The 22,331-nt window shown below is 39.5% G+C and overlaps 1 long non-coding RNA gene across 1 annotated transcript in view; it reads right to left on the bottom strand.

The window, feature by feature from the left end:
* The window catches only part of LOC102117259 (uncharacterized), a 140,054-nt gene that overhangs the window by 44,070 nt on the left and 73,653 nt on the right, over positions 1 to 22,331 (bottom strand). The window lies entirely within an intron of this gene.

The following is a 22,331-nucleotide window of genomic DNA, read 5'->3' as shown; positions in this document are numbered from 1 at the left end:
TTTATTCAGGGATTGCAGGCTTCCATGAATGACTGGATCATGAGACGCTCAGGATGGAAGAAGAAAAAATGTGGGAAAAAACCCAACTGTGACATTTTCACCATAAAACCTTTCTTGGGAATAGTCTAATAAAAGGAAAGCTGACTTATTGTTCCTTAACTGAAGAATGACTTTTATGATTTAGAATATTATTTTAAACTTTATTCTCTGTTTCCAGTGTGAATTTAAATCAACTGACAGGAGAAGGAAAAATTCAGCAGCAACTCCTCCGACATAGAGTAACTCAGTGTAGTCAAACGGTAAAGCAAAATTGTTCAGGGCTTTCTGATGGGAGCAGCAGGCACCTGGCAGTACCAATGACTTAACCATAATGATCAAGAGGAAAATATGGTTATTAATAGCCTTATAAATGCATTTATTTTTCAGAATCACCTTTGGAGTGAAATGAAAGAATGAAACTCAAATTAATAGAGAAAGGCCCCCACTCCACTGTTCCCACACACTTCCAGGTCCTCCTGACTTCAGTGGGTGTTCTGGGCACAGAGAAAAAGCAGGAGCTCAATATTGATCTATTTCTAGTATTAGAAAGAATTATTCTCTTAAATTTCAAGGCAGCCAAAATCCTAGCATCACAGCAGCACTATAACCTGTGCTTCCCTTAATAGATCCAAGTAACAGCACTGAGATACAATATACACTCCTTTCTCAAATGAAAGAAAAAGAGTTATTTCAGATGTGGGGTGGGAGGTACTGGGGAGGTGGTTTAATTAAAAACAGGGGAAATGGGGTATAAGATATAGCTCTTCAGCTATTGTAGCTTTTATCGATCTATTCGTATCACACACATTCACTTTTTCAAGTATCATCATTCAACAACTTATTGTGCCAGTACTATGCAACAGGCACTGGGCTAAGCTCTAGAAATAAAAAGTCATTTAAGATTTGGTCTATAGAAAAATTAACTCAAGATGGATTAAAAACTTCAGTGTAAAACCCAAAATTATAAAAACTCTGAAAGACAACCTAGGTAATACCATTCAGGACATAGGCACAGGCAGATTTCATGATGAAGATGCCAAAAGCAATTGCAACAAAAGCAAAAATTGACAAATGGAATCTAATTATACTGAAGAGCTTCTGCACAGCAAAAGAAACTATCAACAGAGTAAATAGACAACCTACAGAATGGATGAAAAATTTTGCAAAGTATCCATCTGACAAAGTTCTATTATCCAGCATCTATAAGGAACCTAAACAAATTTACAAGCAAAAAGCAAACAACCCCATTAAAAAGGGGGCAAAGAACATGAACAGGCACTTCTCAAAAGAAGACATACATTTGACAAATAAGCATATGAAATAAAGCTCAACATCATTGATCATTAGAAAAATGCAAATCAAGGGCCCAGCACGGTGGCTCACATCTGTAATCCCAGCACTTTGGGAGGTCACGGTGGGTGGATCACGAGGTCAGGAGTTCGAGACCAGCCTGGTTAACATGGCGAAACCCCATCTCTACTAAAACTACAAAAATTAGCCAGGCGTGGTGGCACACGCCTGTAATCCCAGCTACTCAGGAGGCTGAGGCAGAGAATCACTTGAACCTGGGAGGCAGAGATTTCAGTGAGCCGAGATCGCGCCACTGTACTCCAGCCTGGGCGACAGAACGAGACTCTGTCTCAAAAAAAAGAAAAGAAAAATGCAAATCAAACCTACAGTGAGATACCATCTCACACCAGTCAGAATGGCTATTAGTAAAAAGTCAAAAAGTAACAGATGCTGGAGAGACTGTGGAGAAAAAGGGAAGCATATACACTGTTGGTGGGAGTGTAACTTAGTTCAACCATTGTGTAAGACAGTGTGGTGATTCCTCAAACACCTAAAGAGAGAAATACCATTCGACCCAGCAATCCCATTACTGGGTATATACACAAAGGAACATAAACTGTTCTATTATAAAGATACATGCATGCGTATGTTCATTGTAGCACTATTCATAATAACAAAGACATGGAATCAATCCAAATGCCCATCAGTGATAGATCTGGACAAAGAAAATGTGGTACATATACACCATGGAACACTACGCAGCCACAGAAAAGAACAAGATCATGTCTTTTGCAGGGACATGGATGGAGGTGGAGGCTATTATCTTTAGCAAACTAACACAAGAACAGAAAACCAAATACCACATGTTCTCAGTTGTAAGTGGGAGCTAAATGATGAGAACACATGGACATATAGATGGGAACAACACACACTGGGGCCTATTGGAGAGTGGAGGGTAAGAGTCAGGAAAAAAACTAACCAATACTAAGCTTAATACCTGAGTGATGAAATAATGAAGCCCAATAACACACATTTACCTGTGTAACAAACCTGCACATCTTGCACATGTACCCCTGAACTTAAAATAAAAGTTAACAAAAAAACACTTGGTCATTGCCCTCGAAAGTTCTATTTAGATTGTGTCTCTCATTCTTTTTTGCATAACACCTTGGATATTGCCTTGCAGATGTTTCCTGTTAACGAAAATTACAACGATATTGATGATGATGACAATGGAAAGCATAGCTGTCCACAAGTATAAGTGGCAAATATAAAAAGGGCTTATCTCGGAAAACTTTTATTCATCCAATAAGTTCATCCATAGTGAGCAACTATTTTGTGGTACAGATGACACTCTGGGCTCTGTGAGAAGTACAGAAAAGACTTCCATTCTCAGGAATGCCTGGTGATTCTCTAAGCTCATCCTGGAATGAGCAGAAATGCCCAGGTCAGTCTTTGGCAGTCTTTGGTTGCTCCAAATCTCAGAAACAACTGATGGACAGTAAAGATTTGGCCTTGCTGCCTCTGTTTCCACTATACGTCTAAGGTAGAACAGAAATGTGCCCAGCGAAGTAGCATGGGACAAATAACAACCACATTAAGTACTTTCTTCTCATTCTCCGGGCAGCAGTACCAGGAAATGCATTGTACATCACACATTTTCAAGGTCATACATTCAAGGCGAGGTTATTCCTGTGCCCCACCGGAGGACAGCATCACGTGAAAGCCACAAGATCATGCCAACCCATCTTCTCCAGCAAGAGGCCTTAAGAAAGATGTGCCTGTATGGGAAGTTATCGGATTGCATCATTAACTGAAGCAACCAGTTTCATTTCAGTGTGTCAGTGAGCATTGTGTGGTTTCAGAGTTGCAGCGTTAAGTGATAAGAACGTGGATAATTTTCTAGATATTTTCTAGGAGTAAATAGTGATCACTGGCTGTGGAATGGATTCTTTGTAGATGCACGTAGCTGCCTCTGCCCCAGTAAACGGGGGGCAGAGGCCCTGTGCCCTGTGGCCTCCTGGACCACTCCATGCTGCTACCACCACCACCACCCCAGGACATATCCTTGCAAAAACACCTGCTTTTCTGGATTCCCAGCTAGGCCACCTAAAGCAAATTTCCCAGCAGCCTTAGCCAAGCCCCAAATTCTACATCTGTTCCACTTTCCTGTATTCCACATCAGCACGATATCTTCACGTTTGCTATTGTGATCACTGTTGAACCACAAAGACAGGATGGAAATGACTAAGACATGCTTTTTTTTTTTTTTTTTTTTTTTTGGCACAGCACATAGAAGGGATGGTCCTGGATTAAATCTAGAGTTCTTAACTTCAGTAATAAAGAAAAGAAGATGGATCTCTACTGACAACTGGGATCAGAACCTCAAGAATCTCTTTAGCAAGTCTCCTCTATTAATCAAAAGGAGGTAACAAGGAAAGAAATGAACATTTATTGAGTACTTACTATTTGCCTGGCCCTCTCTTAGGTACTTTATGATCTATTTATCCTCATACCAGTCTGGCAAGTTCATATTATTATACTCAATAAAATCTACAGAACATTCTGGAAGCTCAAAGAAGATAAAGAACTCACCTAAGATCACACTAACTAGTAAGTTAAAGAACTGGGCTTGAAGCCCAGGTGTATCTGATGCCACAGATTGTTTACTACAAAGGGGATCATAAGGGTGAAAGACTCTCATTCAGGATCATAGTCAATAAAGTCAATAAGTCATTCTTACCTCTTCTACAAATCTGACATAGCAGCAATGTATTCTAATGTCTTAGATTATCTAAATACATTTGTGATTTAATTAAAACAAAATAGCAATTATGTACTTGAAATATTTATAAAATAAGTCAACTACATTTGAAAGAAAATGTAAAAGCATTGCAATTAAACAGATCTGCACACACTGCAGGGTGTTTTTCTAACAAAAGGAGTAAGGAATAACGCTGCTAATAAAAACAAAGATGATCTTGTTTAAATGCCCTAATAACTCATTTGGCGCTGTTCTGAGTGGAACTGTGTATTAGTAATTTCAAATAAAGCGTTTGATGAAAGATTAAATATATCTTTTGCCCATTCTCCTCTGCAAAGCTAGTGATTCAAATGGGCTAATTTGTTCCCTTTCTTCTCATAAAATGCTTTAAGTAATCTATAAATGTTTTTATCCTTCTATTCATATTGTAAGAGGAATCAAGTGAATAATAATGAATAAGAATAAGAAGTTATACTGATGTATTGGAAAGTAATGGGTGCTTTGAATTCTCATTTGGGCTTGCAATAAGAAACAGGAACCTCTCACATCTCAGAGTAAATATTCCCTCTGGAAACTATATTAAATAGGAGCTATCCTAACACAATTGTCTGATCACTTTTGAAAAAATTATCATGCCAATTAATAAAAAGTAAGCTTTTATTTTTCCCAGAGAAGAAATCTAAAACTGTACAATAGCTTATATATTTCGCTCTTCCAGAAAGAAATTAAGTTTGGCCGATTAAATTCTATACTGAAAATTTTCTCTTTAGCATTTCAAACTTAACAATATACAGTATTTGTGGTGCTTCTAAGCCTGTGTGGGGAAAACAGGCCAAGCCATTTTAATGTCTTTTGGGATGTAGGGCACGTAGGTTGTTTTTGACATAGATCAAAACAACTACACTCTGTGAAATGGGTAACCTAAAGGAACAAACATAACCTTGGCTAACATATCAGATTGTTCATGAAAAATACTCCTGTTTAGAGGACAATATTGGTTAGAGAGACCTTTGGCTGCAGCATTGTACTGAAATTCCTAACGCAAAGCAAAACATCCATAGTACCTATCATGCTTTCTGCAAGTAACTGGCTGCCTCCTCAGCTCCTGTGGGCCTCTTAAGAAAACAGCAAACACCTTATTTTTTCTTATTATTCAGTTCCCAGTATCAGGCACTCAATAAATATCTGTTTAATGCAATGAATGACTCTATCAACCAACATTCACTCTGAAGTAATTTCTACATTTTAGTGTCCATATTTCTGATATTTTCTTCACCAGATATGACCTGACAAACATTCTAATTTCAAAAAAGCTGGTCACTTCCTGTTTCTGAAACCCTCAAAGCCAATTTGTAAAATACATTGATTCAGGCTCAGAGAAATGAGCATCAAGGCATGTCATATTTTCTCCATAGAGAAGCCTGGCAAAACCAATCCCTTCCCAGTCCAGGAACTGCAAAATTCCCAAAGACAAAAACCACAATGAAGAGAATCACAAGCCTCAAATAATCTACCTGCTCCAAGTTAAGGTGAAATAAAAACCTGAGCTCCTTGAAAAGATGTAAACCCACTCGGAAGGTGCAGCATTATCCACAGACAATGTACCAAGGACGTATGCCCAGAAAAGACATCTCCCTCACTGGATAACCAAGCCAACTAAAGACCTCAGCCTTTTAGAACAAATGGGTTATTCTTTGGTGGTGACATTAGAAGTGTAAATTTAGGCTGTATTCTAATAAAAGAGACTGATTTATTTTTAGTCTGTTTTTCGAACATTTAAATCAAGATTTTTCTCTCCTACCTCTGGGTTAAGGGCCTCCCTGCTTCCCAAGCCTGCCTGTTTCAGGATTTGCCTTTGCCTCCTTTCATTAGTCAACTATTTACTCTCCAATCAGACTGAGTCCAAACCACAACACTGACACTCACTCCTGCACTTTCTTCTAGGCCAGGCCAGAGTCCCAGTACAATTTCAATCCACACACCTCATTCTCAGAGCTCAGCCCAAGAAAGCACATATCATGAAGGACAGAGTGGAGAAAAGGTAACATGCGGGTGATCCATGAGCAGAACAGAAATAGAAAATATATGATATTTCTTCCAGGAGCTTATGATACTTGTGAGCACCCAGGTTTACACTTTTACATCCTTCACTATAGTTTTATACTTTAGGTTGAAACTGTTCTACATGTTGGAGAGAAGTGAAAGAAGAGACAATCACAGGGCTATCATGTCAGCCTCAAACACTCACATGTGCACATACTTGGCTTGGAAATGAGAAATGTGATCACATGAGTAAAGCCTCTTTTAAAACTTGTTGGTCTCTTTCAATGTTTTCTATTTAGGGCCTTATTATCCTAATACTATATGAGGTAAACCTACCACTTTGGAATAAACCTCTAATTTGGGGTGATTGAGTATTCTTTTTTAAATTCACTGAAGATAGAACAAAAATAAATAGGTTCATATTACAGCAAGTGGGATTTGGGTTTCTTACAAAAAGTTCCTGGTGATGAGAACTTATACAAATAGCAGGTTCAAGTAGAAGGGAGTAGGGTCAGGTCCCAAATCTGAGGAGCTGGGTTGGCTTTATCACATATTAGCTGCAATCTTATTCAAGCTACTTGACCTCTCTGTACTCAAGTGTTGTATGATTTAAATAAGATAGTATAGGAAAAGTACTTTGTATCAACAAGTACTTTTTTAACAGTGTTATTTTCATCATATGAATCCAGCAAGATAAAAATCCCAAACCCAAATTTCTCATTATTGACACACAATTGCCCTGAGCCTTCACTTTCACCAGAAAAGAACCGAGGCCTGAGATGAGGGATGTTTAGTTGTGTTTGAAGTGTTCATGGGAGGGTACACAGGTAGCATATGTCTGCTCCATGGATAAAAGCCAAAATAGTAAGTAGATACTCACCTTTCAATCATATCATCTAGTAGAGAATGCTTGAATTCATCAGAGAAGAGATAGGAAGTGCCAGAAGTAAGTTAGGAAAAAGTCTGAGGCAGCTTGCCAAGCCAGGAACTGACTGACAGCCGGGAGAGGCTCCTGGACATGGGGAAACAGTAAAAGAGAAATTCCAGAGCTCTGTAACAGGCTTTTATGATCTTGGCTCTGAGAGAAACCCTCTGCCCACTAGGCCCTTGTGCCTAACATACATACACAGCTGCCTAAAGACTGCACAGAGATGTTGCTCCAGAAAGAGAACCCACACAGAATCCTACAGGCATCCAAGCCTGGAGCAGCCTCAGCTGGGAGGCATTTTGATTTGAGCCTAGATACCAAGGATTTACAGATGTAGCTACAGCCACTGCACTGCTCCAAGGAGGGAGACCAGAGGACAGGTACCTCCTTGCGCCCTGGGGAGGGTACTTGCCACCCTGCTGTGAGCTGCTGTTGAGACTGAGATGCAAGCAGACCACACTTCCCTCAGCTTCTTGCTCATGCTGCCTGTCTGGATGGTACCCCACCCTCTCCAGTCCCAGGTCCTGGGTGCCATTTTCAGAGTTTAATCCTGGGCTGCACCCTACACTCAACCTGAGCTCAGGCTGACGAGGATGCAGCCACCACCCAGCCAAGGAGGGGCAGGCAAGCCAGGCTCCCCTATACATATCGAGGAAAATACCCAATGCCTTGCCATAGGCTGCTGTGAGACTGAGAATTTAGTGGACTGCACAGCTTCTTGCCCATGCTGTTCACCTGAGAAGGGTCCCACCGTCTTCAGTCACAAGTCCACACCTGGAACCATCTGGGGAGTTTAGAGATGTTGTTTGGCAACCTGGCAGTGGTGGCCACAACATTCATTGTAGTCTTGGGCCAGAGTTTCCAGCGCTTGCTCTGGAACTGGGGAAGGACCCACAGAGCCAGAATTAAGTGGCAAGTGTGGAGAGTGCCCCAGCAGTAGGCACTGAATTATGTTTTCTCCTGTTGCAGGACAGGAATGGGAGGAGAGTTGCTGAAGTCTAGGTTTCTCCCAGGCTGCAAGACTTGCATCGGAGACAGCTTTGTGATCTGGAAGCAGTTTGAGTCACTGCTGGGTCCCCCCGCCTGCTCCCTTGGTCAGTTGGGGTACAGGGCCCTACCAGCTACAAGGAGCAGGAGGGAGACAGACCCCACACCCGAGGAAATCTAATCCTTAGCACAGACTACCCCTAAGGGATGAGAGAGCACAGCCCACCAAACACCCCCTTGGGTCAAAAGAAACATAAGCACAGCACCAGACACTGGAGGCAGCACCACCATAGCCCAAAAACAGATGTGGAGAGGAATCTTCTCTCACCCTACCTTCCTCAATGCACTGTCACAGACTCAGCAGCAACTATTCCCATCAGGGCCTAGGGAACATGAGCCGAAAGAGTCTGCTTCCCAGGCTTTTCTAGTAGCCCCAACTCCACTGAAGGCTAATATGCACTCGTAGTGAGTACTTTTTGTGCTTCTCTGTTTCCTCTGCTCCCACCTTTACCTGCTGGCTCTTACTCTTAAGCTCCATTAACTAGACTGCAGCCTGAATTACATCACCAAAGAAAATTGCATTGCTACAACAAGCCACATCTGAGTAAGCCACAGCATGAACCTCTCTGCAACCAAGAAACCTGTACAGAGCTAGGACCCTTAAAGCACCCAGAAATGCAGCCAATCAATTATATACATATATATATATAAATATATAAAATATAACTTTATATTTTATATATATATAAAATACCACAGCTATACACCCAAAGGAAAAAAAAGATTAAAAAATCAAGGAGCCCCATCCAAACAATAGCAAATTCAAAAAGAAGGAGGAGGAGCAGGAGGAGGAGGAGGAGGAGAAGGAGAAGGAGAAGGAGAAGGAGAAGGAGAAGGAGAAAGAGACAGAGACGGAGACAGAGAAGGAGAAGGAGGAGGAGCAGCAGCAGGAGCAGCAGCAGCAGCAGCAGCAGCAGCAGCATCTGCTGTCCCAGATGAGAAGGAATCAGTGCAAGTACTTGGACAATAAAAACAGCCAGAGTATTTTAACATCTCCAAAGGATCCCACTAGCTCCCAAGCAATGGGTCCCAACCAGAATGAAATGTCTGAAATGACAGATATAGAATTCAGAATGTGGACGGCAAAGAAACTCAATGAGATCTGAGATAAAGTTGAAATATAACACAAAGAAGACAGAAAAATAATCCAAGATTTAGAAGACAACATAGCTATATTATGAAAGAACCAAGCAGAATCTTATGGAATTGAAATGTTGCTTCAGGAATTTTAAAACACAGAAGCATTAACAACAGACTAGACCAAGGTGAAGAAAGAATTTCAGAGCTTGAAGACTGGTCCTTTGAATTGACCCAGTCAGGCAAAAATTTGTTTAAAAGTAATAAAAATATAAACAAAGCCTTCAATAACCATGGAATTATATAAAGTGATCAAATCTATGATGTATTGGCATTCCTGAGAGAGAAGAAGAGAAAGTGAGCAACTTAGAAAACGTATTTGAGGATATAATTCAGGAAAATTTCCCCAATCTTGCTAGAAAGGTTAGCATGCAGATACAAGAAATCCAGAGAACTTCTGTGAGATATTATAGAAGATGACCATCCCCAAGGCAGATAGCCATCAGACTGTCCAAGGTCAATATGAAAGAAAAAAAAATTAAGGGCAGCTAGAGAAAAGGATAATATAGGCTTATATTATCTGTAAAGGGAAACCCATCAGACTAAGAACAGACTTCTCATCAGAAACATTACAAGCCAGAAGAGATAGGGAGCTCATTTTTAGTATTCTTAACGAAAAGACATGCCAGCATAGAATTTTATATCCTGCCAAACTAAGCTTCATAAACAACAACAAAGAAATAAAGTATTTCCCAGACAAGCAATTGCTAAGGAAATTCATCACCACCAGACCAGCCCTACAAGAGGTGCTTAGGGAGTTCTAAATATGGAAATTAAAGAATGATACTTGCCACCCCAAAAGCACACACAAGCATATAGCCCATTAACTCCACAAAACAATTACACAATCAAGACTACAAACCACTAGCTAACAATACTATGACAGGGAAAATAAAAACTCACATATCTATATTAACCTTGAACATCAATGGGCTACATGCTCCACTTAAAAGACACAGAGTAGAAAATTGGATTTAAAAAATAAGACCCATCTTTCTATCTTTCTACTGTCTTCAAGAGAGCTATCTCACGTGTAATGACACCCATAAGGTCAAAGATGGAGAAATTTCTATCTTGCAAAAGGAAAACAAAAAAGAGCAGAAATCACTATTCTTATATCAGATAGACCCTAAACCAACAACAGTAAAAAAGGATAAAGAAGGCATTGCATAATAATAAAGGGTTCAATTCAACAAGAAGACTTAACTATCCTAAATATGTATGCACCCAACATTAAAGCACCCAGATTTAAAAAACAGTTACTTCTCGACCTAAGAAAATACTTTCACAGCCACACAATAATAGTGGGGGACTTCAACACTCCACCAGCAGCATTAGACAGATTATTGAGGCAGAAAACTAAAAAAGAAATTCTGGACTTAAATATAAACTGGAACAATTAAACATAATAGTCAGAACACTCTACAGAATACTCTACCCAAAAACCACAGAATATACATCATTCTCATCTGCACACAGAACATACTCTAGTATTGACCAGCTGCTCGCTCATAAAGCAAGTCTCAACAAATTTTTTTTTCTAGTTTGTGTGCCCAGAGATGTTCATAGTCATCCCTGAGGATCTTTTGTATTTCTGTGGGATTGGTTGTGATATTATCTTTGTTATTTCTCATTGTGCTTATCTGGATTGTCTCTCTTTTTCTCTTTGTTAATGTAGCTACAGTCTATGAATCTTGCTGATCCTTTCAAAGAACGAGCTTTTTAAATCTTGATTCTTTGTATGTTTTCTTGGTCTCAATTTCATTTAGTTCTGCTCTGATTTTAGTTATTTATTATTTCTGCTAGCTTGGGTTTAGTTTGTTCTTGATTTTCTAATTCCTTCAGGTGTGAGGTTAGGTTGTTAATTTGCAATCTTTCTATTTTCTTGATGTAGTCATTTAGCGCTATACACTTTCCTCTTAACACTACTTTTGCCACATCCAGAGGTTTCGGTATGTTGTTTCTCTATTTTTATTTCTTTCAAAACATTTTTAAAATTTCTGCCTTTAGTTTGTTTTTTACCCCCAAATAATTCAAGAGCATGTTTTTTAGTTTCCATGTGTTCATGTACCTTTGAGAGTTCCTCTTGGTATTGATTTCAACTTTCATTCCACTCTGGTCCAAGAAGATCATTGGTATGATTACAATTTTTAAAAATTGTAAGACAGATATTCCCAGAGAGGCCATTTCAGAGACCTCCCCCAGGAATGCATTCTTTTCCCAGGGCTATTCCTTGCTGAGAAAAAGAATTCAGTGATATTTCTCCTATTCGCTTTTGCAAGAAGAGAAATATGACTCTGTTCTGCCTGGCCCCACAGGCAGTCAGACCTTATGGTTATCTCCCTTGTTCCCTGAAAATCGCTGTTATCCTGTTCTTTTAGCATGCCCAGATTTCATATTGTTCAAACACACGTTTTACAAACAATTTGCACAGATAATGCAATCATCACAGGGTCCTGAGGCGACACACATCCTCACCTTATGAAGATGACGGGATTAAGAGATTAAAGTAAAGACAGGCAGAGGAAATTGTAAGAGTATTGATTGGGGAAGTGATAAATGTCCATGAAATCTTCACAATTTATGTTCAGAGATTACAGTAAAGCCAGGTGTAAGAAAATATAAAAGTATTAATTTGGGGAACTAATAACTGTCCATGAAATCTTCACAATTTATATTCTTCTGCTGTGGCTTCAGCTAGTCCCTCCGTTCAGGGTCCCTGACTTCCTGCAACAGAAGCTGAGTCCTGAAAGCCCTGCTTTCTTCTTCAGTGGGGAGGCTTGTAGCCTGGGGCAAGATATCAGCCGTACTCACAAGCTGCGTGAATATAAACTTGGTGCTGTTAGTGGGGCATGGTGGGGGTGAGGCTGGCCTAGCTGGCTGCATGACAGCTGGGTAAGGCCTGTCACTGCTGGCTTTCTCCAACTTTCCTGTTGACCTGTATGTTGCAGCAGAGGCAGACATAATCCCCCTGGGAACATAGCTCCATTGGCCTGAGAACCACACCCCATCCCCCACTGAGAGCCACAGCAAGGTGAGTCAGAGCTCAGACATGCCTACCCCTGCCCCCATTTGATGGTCTTTCTCTACCTACCCTGGTAGCGGAAGACAAAAGAAATAATCTCTTGGAAGCTCTATGGCCCTGCCCATTACCTAAGAAATCTGGCTTTCTTTTTTTTTTTTTTTTTTTTTTTTTGAGATGGAGTTTCCCTCTTGTTGCCCAGGCAGGAGTGCAATGGCGCAATCTTGTCTCACCACAACTTCTGCCTCCCAGGTTCAACCGACGATCCTGCCTCAGCATCCTGAGTAGCTGGGATTACAGGCATTCACCACCACACCCGACTAATTTTGTATTTTTAGTAGAGATGGGGTTTCTCCATGCTGGTCAGGCTGGTCGCAAACTCCCGACCTCAGGTGATCTGCCTGCCTCAGCCTCCCAAAGTACTGGGATTATAGGTGTGAGTCACCATGCCCAGCCAAAACCTGAATACTTATCCACGCAACCTCAGGCCAAAATTGTATCCCCACTATACTACTACAGCTGATGCTCTCTTGAAAGCACCACTTCCTGACTGGAAGTCAACCAACTCAAGCCATTACAGCAACTCATAAAAGAGAAACCCTGTCCCAAGAAAGGAGAAAACAAGAGCTGATTCCACCGGCTATAGCATCCTGGCAAACCAGAGGTCGAGTCTGCCCACGGGACAACTTCACTCCTAGCACAACCAGCATTCAGGAAAACCAGCACACTAAACAAAACTACAACCAAGGACCCACACAGAGTCTACTTCACTCCCCTGCTACCTACACTGGAGCAGGTGATGGTATCCATGGCTAAGAGACCTGAAAGCTGATCACATTACAGTACTCTGCAGACACTCCCTAGTACATGCCCAGAGCCTGGTAGTTCTGCTGGGTGGCTAGACCCAGAAGATCAATAACAACCACTGTAGTCCAGCTCTCAGGAAGCCCTATCCCTAGGGGGACGGGGGAGAGTACAACATCAAGGGATCAACCTATGAGACAAAAGAATCTGAACAGCAGCCTTTGAGCCCCAGATCTTTTCTCTGACATAGTCTACCCAAATGAGAAGGAACCAGTAAAATAATGCTGGTAATATGACAAAGCAAGGTTCTTTAACATTCCCAAAAGATTACATTAGCTCACCAGCAAATCCAAACCAAGAAGAAATCTCTGAATTACCAGATAAAGAATTCAGAAGGTTGATTATTAAGCTACTCAAGGAGGCACCAAAGAAAGATGAAAACCAACTTAAAGAAACTTAAAAAATAATACATGATATGAAAGAAGAAAAATCTTGAAAGAAATTGTAGCATAAGGAAAACAATTACAACTTCTGAAAATGAAACACACACTTAGAGAAATGCAAAGTACAATGGAAAGTTTCAACAATAGAAGAAAGTACTTTAGAGCTCAAAGACAAGGCTTTTGAAATAACCCAATCTGATAATGACAAAGAGAAAAGAATTTTTAAAACATGAATGAAGCTGCCAAAAAGTGTGAGATTATGTTCAACTGAACCTCAGAATAATTGGTGTTCCTGAGGAAGAAGAGAAATCTAAAAGTTTGGAAAACTTATTTGAGAGAATAATCAAGGAAAACTTCCCTGGCCTTGCTAAAGATCTAGACATCCAAATACAAGAAGCTCAAAGAATACCCAGGAAATATACTGCAAAAGATCATCATTTAAGTGCATAGTCATCAGGTTATCTAAAGTCAAGATGAAAGAAAGAATCTTAAGAGCTGTGAAGCAAAAGCACCAGGTAACCTATAAAAGAAAACCTATCACACTAACAGTAGATTTCTCAACAGAAACCCTACAAGTTAGAAGGGATTGGGGTCCTATCTTTAGCCTCATTAAACAAAACAATTATCAGCCAAGAATTTTGTATCCAGTTAAACTAAGTTTCATAAACTAAGGAAAGATAGTCTTTTTCAGACAAACAAATGCTGAGAGAATTTGCCACTACCAAGCCAGCACTAAAAGAGCTGCTAAACAAAACCTCAAAATACAACAAAATAAAACCTTAAAGCATAAATCTCACAGGGCCTATCAAACAATAACACAATGAAAAAAAAAGGTATTTAGGCAACAACTAGCACAATGAATAGAATACTACCTCATATCTCAATACTAATGTTGAATGTAAATGGCCTAAATGCTCCATTTAAAACACACAGAACGGCAGAGTGGATAAGAATTCACCAACCAGGTATCTGCTGTCTTCAAGAGACTCACCTAACACATAAAGACTCATATAAACTTAAGGTAAAGGGGTGGAAAAAGATATTCCATGCAAATGGACACTGAAAGCAAGCAGGGGTAGCTATTCTTATATCAGACAAAACAGACCTTAAAGCAACAACAGTTGAAAAAGACAAAGAGGGATATTATATAATGATAAAGGAACTAGTCCAACAGGAAAATATTACAATCCTAAATATATATGAACCTAACACTGGAGCTCCCAAATTTATAAAATAATTACTACTAGACCTAAGAAATGAGACAGAAGGCAACACAATAATAGTGGGGGACTTTAATACTCAACTGACAGCACTAGACAGGTCATCAAGACAGAAAGTCAACAAAGAAACAACAGATCTAAACTATACCCTAGAACAAATGAACTTACCAAATATTTATAGGGCATTCTACCCAACAGCTGCAAGATATACATTCTATTCATCAGCACATGGAATATTCTCCAAGATAGCCACAAAACAAGTTTTAACAAATTTAAGAAAATCGAAATTATATCAAGTACTCTCCCAAACCACAGTGGAATAAAATTGGAAATCAACTCCAAAAGGACCCCTCAAGACCATGAAAATACATGAAAATTAAGTAAGCTATTCCTGAATGATAGTTGAGTCAACAATGAAATCAAGATAGAAGTTTAAAAATGCTTTGAGGCCAGGCACAGTGGCTCACACCTGTAATCCCAGCACTTTGGGAGGCCGAGGTGGGAGGATCACAAGGTCAGGAGATTGAAATCATCCTGGCTAACATGGTGAAACCCCGTCTCTACTAAAAATACAAAAAATTAGCCAGGCATGGTGGTGGGCGCCTGTAGTCCCAGCTACTCGGGAGGCTGAGGCAGGAGAATGCTGTGAATCTGGGAGGTGGAGCTTGCAGTGAGCCAAGATAGCACGACTGCACTCCAGCCTAGGTGACACAGCAAGACTCTGTCTCAAAATAAATAAATAAATAAATAAATAAATAAATAAATAAATAAAAATGCTTTGAACTGAATGATAACACTGACACAACCTATCAAAACCTCTGGAATACAGCAAAAGCAGTGCTAAGACGAAAGTTGATATCATTAAATGCCTACATCAAAAGGTCTGAACGAACACAAACAGACAATCTAAGGTCATATCCCAAGGAACTAGAGAAATAAGAAAAACCAAACGCAAACCCAGCAGAAGAAACGAAATAATCAAGATCAGACCAGAATTAATGAAATTGAAACAAAAAAATACAAAAGATAAATGAAACAAAAAGCTGGTTCTTTGAAAAGACAAATAAAATTGATAGGCCACTAGTGAGATTAACAAAGAAGAGAGAATATCAAAATAAGCTCAATTAGAAATGAAATGGGAGACATTACAACTGATACCACAGAAATACAAAAGATCATTCAAGGCTACATAGACACCTTTACATGCACAAACTAGAAAACCTAGAAGGGACGGATAAATTCCTGGAAATATACAACCCTCCTAGATTGAACCAGGAAGAAATAGAAACTCTGAACAGACCAGTAACAAGCAGCAAGATTGAAATGGTAACAAAAAAGTCACCAACAAAAAAAAGCCCAGGACCAGATGGATACACAGCTGAATTCTATCAGACATTCAAAGATCAATTGGTACCAATTGTATTAAACTACTCCAAAAAATAGAGAAAGAAGCCAGTATCACCCTAATACCAAAACCAGGAAAGGACATAACAAAAAAAGAAAACTACAGACTGATATCCCTCATGAACATAGACACAGAAATGCTCAACAAAATACTAGCTAACTGAATCTAACAGCATATCAAAAACATAATCCACCATGATCAAGTGGGTTTCATACCAGGGGTGCAGGGATAGTTCAACATACACAAGTTAATAAATGTGATACATCATATAAACAGAATTAAAAACAAATCACACGATCATCTCAATAGATGCAGAAAAAACATTTGACAAAATCCAACAGCACTTTGTGATCAAAACCCTCAGCAAAATTGGCATAGAAGGGATGTATCTTAATTTAATAAAAGCCATCTATAATAAATCCAAAACCAACATTATACTGAATAGGGAAACGTTTAAAGCATTCCCCCTGAGAACTGGAACAAGACAAGGTTCCCACTTTCACCACTTCTATTCAACATAGTACTGGAAGTCCTAGCCAAAGCAATCAGACAAGAAAAAGAAATAAAGGGCATCCAAATTGGTAAAGAGGAAGTCAAACTGTCACTGTTCACCGATGATATGATCATATACCTAGGAAACCCTAAAAACTTATCCAAAAAGCTCCTAGATCTGATAAATAAATTGACTAAAGTTTCAGAACACAAAATCAATGTACACAAATCCATAGCACTGCTATACACCAACAGTGACCAAACTGAGAATCAAATCAAGAACTCAACCACTTTTACAATAGCTGCAAAAATAAAAATAAAAATAAAATACTTAGAAATATACCTAACAAGCAGGTGAAATAATTCTACAAGAAAAACTACAAAACACTGCTGACGGAAATCACAGATGACACAAACAGATGGAAACACAACCCATGCTCATGGATGGGTAGAATCAATATTGTGAAAATGACCATACTACCAAAAGCAATCTCCGATTCAATGCAATTCCCATCAAAATATTATACCATCATCATTCTTCACAGAACTAGAAAAGCAATCCTAAAATTCATATGGAACCAAAAAAAAAACCTGCAGAGCCAATGTAAGACTAAGAAAAATAACAAATCTGGAGGCATCACAGTTCCTGACTTCAAACTATACTATAAGGCCACCATCACCAAAACAGCATGGTACTGATATAAAAATATGCACATAGACCAATGGAACAGAATAGAGAACCCAGAAATGAACCCAAATACTTACAGCCAACTGATCTTAGACAAAGCAAACAAAAACATAAAGTGGGGAAAGGACACCCTATTCAATAAATAGTGCTGGGATAATTGGCAAGCCACATGTATTAGGTTGGTGCAAATGTAATTGCAGTTTTTGCCATGAAAAAGTACTGGCAAAAACCCACAATTATGTATGCACCAACTTAATAGAAGAATGGAACTAGATCCTCATCTCTCACCTTACACAAAAATCAATTCAAGATAGATCAAAGACTTAAATGTAAGACTTGAAGCCATAAAAATTCTAGAAGACAACATCAGAAAAACTCTTTTAGACATTGGCTTAGGCAAAGACTTCATGACCAAGAACCCAAAAGCAAATGCAACAAAAACAATGATAAATAGATGGAACTTAAACTAAAAAGCTTCTTCACAGCAAAAGAAATAATCAACAGAGTAAACAGACAACCAGATATTGATCATCAAGACGGATGGGAGGCAGGGCTAGATTGCAGCTCCATACAGATAAGTGTGAGGAGGCTCACACTGTGAATTTTAGCTTCAAATTAACTGCAAGAACAAAGCATCAATCTGAGAGGACCCACATACCCTCTGAAGGAAGAGGACTGATCCTGCAGGACCCAGGAGACACCCCAAATACTGTGAGTGCCCCAACTGCAGAAGTGAGAAAGGGAGACCCACCTCTCCCAAACACACATCCCCACTAGAGAAACTTTTTTTTTTCTAGAAACTTTTTTTTTTGCAGGAGAAGTTTCTGACTTTACCTGGAGCTGAATCAATTCGGAGAGCAGAGTGAAATACAGGTGTACAGGAAGCAGCAGAAAGGCCCTGGGAGCTCACTGGGTCCCCAATCAGGCCATTCCCACTAGTAACACAGGGATTCATCAGGAGGGTGGCCAGAGGAGCAGGGAGTAAAACTCCATAGGGACAAGGAAATCTTTAGTTGAACTTTGTAACAATTTGAATGGAGCAAGAAGCCTGCTGGCCAGAACTCAGGAGAGGGCATGAATCCTGTGTGCAGATTTCACAGCTGGGGGAAGAACCAACCCCAGCTGGGAGGCAGGTAGCCGGGGGCAAGCTTTCAAGCCCCTCTCCCTCACTGCCTAGAAATGGGCTCTGGGCTGTTGTGGGGGTGGGGGCATAGTTGGAGTGAGACTGGCCCTTCAGTTTGAGTGGGAGCTGGGTGAGACCTGTGACTGCTGGCTTTCCCCCACTTTCCTGACAACCTGCATGACTCAGCAGAGGCAGCAATAATCCTTCTAGGTACACAACTCCAGGGACCTGGGAATCTCACCTCCATCCCCAACAGCAGCAGCAGCAAGATCTACCCAAGGAGAGTCTCAGCTCAGACACGCCTAGCCCCACCCGTACCTGATGGTTCTTCCCTACCCACCCTAGTAGCCGAAGACAAAAGGCATATAATCTTGGGTGTTTTAGGGCCCCGCCCACTGCCAGTCCCTCTACAACCCCCAGTGTCAGCCAGGAGCCAGGTAGACTCGTTGGGTCGCTAGACCCAGAAGAGAGACAACAATCACTGCAGTTCAACTTACAGGAAGCCACAACCATAGGAAAACCGGGAGAGTGCTACATCAAGGGAACACCCCAAGGGACAAAAAAATCTGAACAACAGCCTTCAGCCCTAGACCTTCCCTCTGACAGAGACTACCCAAATGAGAAGGATCCAGAAAACCAACCCTGGTAATATAACAAAACAAGGCTCTTAAACACCCTGAAAAAATCACACTAGTTCACCACCAATGGATCCAAACCAAGAAGAAACCTATGATTTACTGGAAAAGAATTCAGTTTAGTTATTAAACTAATCAGGGAGGCACTAGAGAAAAAGGCAAAGCCCAATGCAAGGAAATCCAAAAAAAATGATACAATAAGTGAAGGGAGAAATATTCATGGAAATAGATAGCTTAAAGAAAAAACAATAAAAATTTCAGGAAACTATGGACACTTTTAGAAATGTGAAATGCTCTGGAAAGTCTCAGCAATTGAATTGAACAAGTAGAAGAAAGGAATTCAGAGCTCAAAGAAAAGGTCTTCAAATTAACCCAATCCAAAGAACACAAAGAAAAAAAGAATAAGAAAATATGAACAAAGCCTCCAAGAAGTCTGGGATTATGTTAAATGACCAAACCTAGGAATAATTGGTGTTCCTGAGGAAGAAGAGACTTCAAAAAGCTTGGAAAACATACTTGGGGGAATAATCGAGGAAAACTTCCCCAGCCTGGCTAGAGACCGATACATTCAAATACAAGAAGCACAAAGAACACCTGGGAAATTAGTCACAAAAAGATCATCACCTAGGTACACTGTCATCATGTTAACCAAAGTTAAGACAAAGGAAAATGTTAAGAGCTGTGAGACAGAAGCACCAGGTAACCTGACAAAACTATCAGATTAACAGCAGATTCCTCAGCAGAAACCTTAGAAGCTGGGAAGGATTGGGTCTCTATCGTCAGTCTCCTCAAACAAAACAATTATCAGCCAAGGATTTTGTATCCAGCAAAATGAAGCATCATATATGAAGGAAAAATACAGTCATTTCCAGACAAACAAATGCTAAGAGAATTCACCATTACCAAGCCACTACTACAAGAACTGCTAAAAGGAGCTCTAAATCTGGAAACACATCAAAACAGAACCTCTTTAAAGCACAAATCACACAGGACCTATAAAACAAAAGTACAAGTTAAAAAGCAAAAACAAAAAACAAAAAAACCAAACCACACAGGCAACAAAGAGCATGATAAATGCAATGGTACCTCACATTTCAATACTAACATTGAATGTAACGGCCTAAACGCTCCACTTAAAAGACGCAGAACCACAGAATGGGCAAGAATTCACCGACCAATCTGCTGCCTCAGGAGACTCACCCAATACATAACGACTCACATAAACTTAAAGTAAAGGGGTGGAAAAAGGCATTTCATGTGAATGGACACCAAAAGTGAGCAGGGATAACTATTCTTATATCAGACAAAGCAAACTTTAAAGCAAGAGCAGTTAAAAGTGACAAAGAGGGACATTATATAATGGTAAAAGGCCTTGTCCCACAGGAAAACATCACAGTCTTAAACATATAGGCACCTAACACTGGACTCCCAAATTTATAAAACAATTACTAAAAAATGAGATAGACAGCAACACAATAATAGTAGGGAACTTCAATACTCCACTGACAGCACTAGACAGGTCATCAAGACAGAAAGTCAACAAAGAAACAATGGACTTAAACTATGCCTCAGAACAAATGGACTTCACAGATATATACAGAACATTTCATCCAACAACTGCAGAATATACATTCTATTCAACAGTGCATGGAACGTTCTCCAAGATAGACCATATGATAGGCCATAAAACGAGCCTCAATAAATTTAAGAAAATTGAAATTATATCAAGCACTCTCTCAGACTACAGTGGAATAAAACTGGATATCAACTCCAAAAGGAACCTTCAAAACCATGGAAACTAAATAACCTGCTCCTGAATGAGCATTGGGTCAAAAATGAAATCAAGATGGAAATTAAAAATTCTTTGAACTGAATGACAATAATGACACAATCTACAAAACCTCTGGGATACAGCAAAGGTGGTAGAGTAAGAGGAAAGTTCATAGCCCTAAACATCTACATCAAAAAGACTGAAAGAGCACATAGTGACATTCTAAGGTTACACCTCAAGGAACTAGAGAAACAAGAACAAATCAAAAACAAACCCAGCAGAAGAAAGGAAAAAACCAAGATCAGAGCAGAACTAAATGAAATTGAAACAAACAAACAAAAAAATACAGAAGATAAACAAAAACCGGGTCCTTTGAAAGGATAAATAAAATTGATAGACCACTTGCAAGATTAACCAAGAAAAGAAGAGAGAAAATCCAAATAACCTCACTAAGAAATGAAACAGGAGATATTACAGCTGACACCACTGAAATAAAAAAGATAATTCAAGGCTACTATGAATACCTTTACTCACATAAACTAGAAAATCTAGAAAAGATGGATAAATTCCTGAGAAAATACAACCCTCCTAGCTTAAATTGGGAAGAATTAGATACCCTGAACAGACCAATAACAAGCTGCAAGATTGAAATGGTAATTTAAAAATTACCAACAAAAAACAGTCCAGGACCAGAGGTATTCACAGCAGAATCCTACTAGACATCCAAAGAATTGGTACCAATCCTTTTGACACTATTTCACAAGATAGAGAAAAAAGGAACCCTCCCTAACATATTCTGTGAAGCCAGTATCACCCTAATACCAAAACCAGGAAAGGACATAACAAAAAAAGAAAACTACAGGTTGATATCCTTGATGAACATAGATGCTAAAATCCTTAACAAAATACTAGCTAACCAAATCCAACAACATATAAAAAAGATAATCCACCATGATCAAGTGGGTTTCATACAAGGGATGCAGGGATGGTTTAACATATTCAAGTCAATAAATGGGATACACCACATAAGCAAAATTCAAAACAAAAATCACATGATCATCTCAGCAGATGCAGAAAAAGCATTCAACAAAATCCAATATCCATTATGATTAAAACTCAGCAAAATCAGCATAGTACAAGGGACATACCTTAATGTAATAAAAGCCATCTATGACAAACCCACAGCCAACATAATACTGAATGGTGAAAAGTTGAAAGCATTCCCTCTGAGAACTGGAACAAGACAAGGATGCCCACTCTAACCACTCCTATTCAACATAGTACTGGAAGTCCTAGGCAGAAGCAATCAGATAAGAGAAAGAACTTTAGGGCAAATAGGTAAAGAGGAAGTCAAACTGTCACTGTTTGAGGGTGATATGATCATTTACCTTGAAAACCCTAAAGACTCCTCCAGAAAGCTCCTAAAACTGATAAAAGAATTCAGCAAAGTTTCCGGATACAAGATTAATATACACAAATC

Source organism: Macaca fascicularis, chromosome 5 (assembly GCF_037993035.2).
Source record: "Macaca fascicularis isolate 582-1 chromosome 5, T2T-MFA8v1.1".
NCBI classification, from domain to species: Eukaryota; Metazoa; Chordata; class Mammalia; order Primates; family Cercopithecidae; genus Macaca; species Macaca fascicularis.
This window is presented reverse-complemented; position numbering and strand designations above follow the sequence as displayed.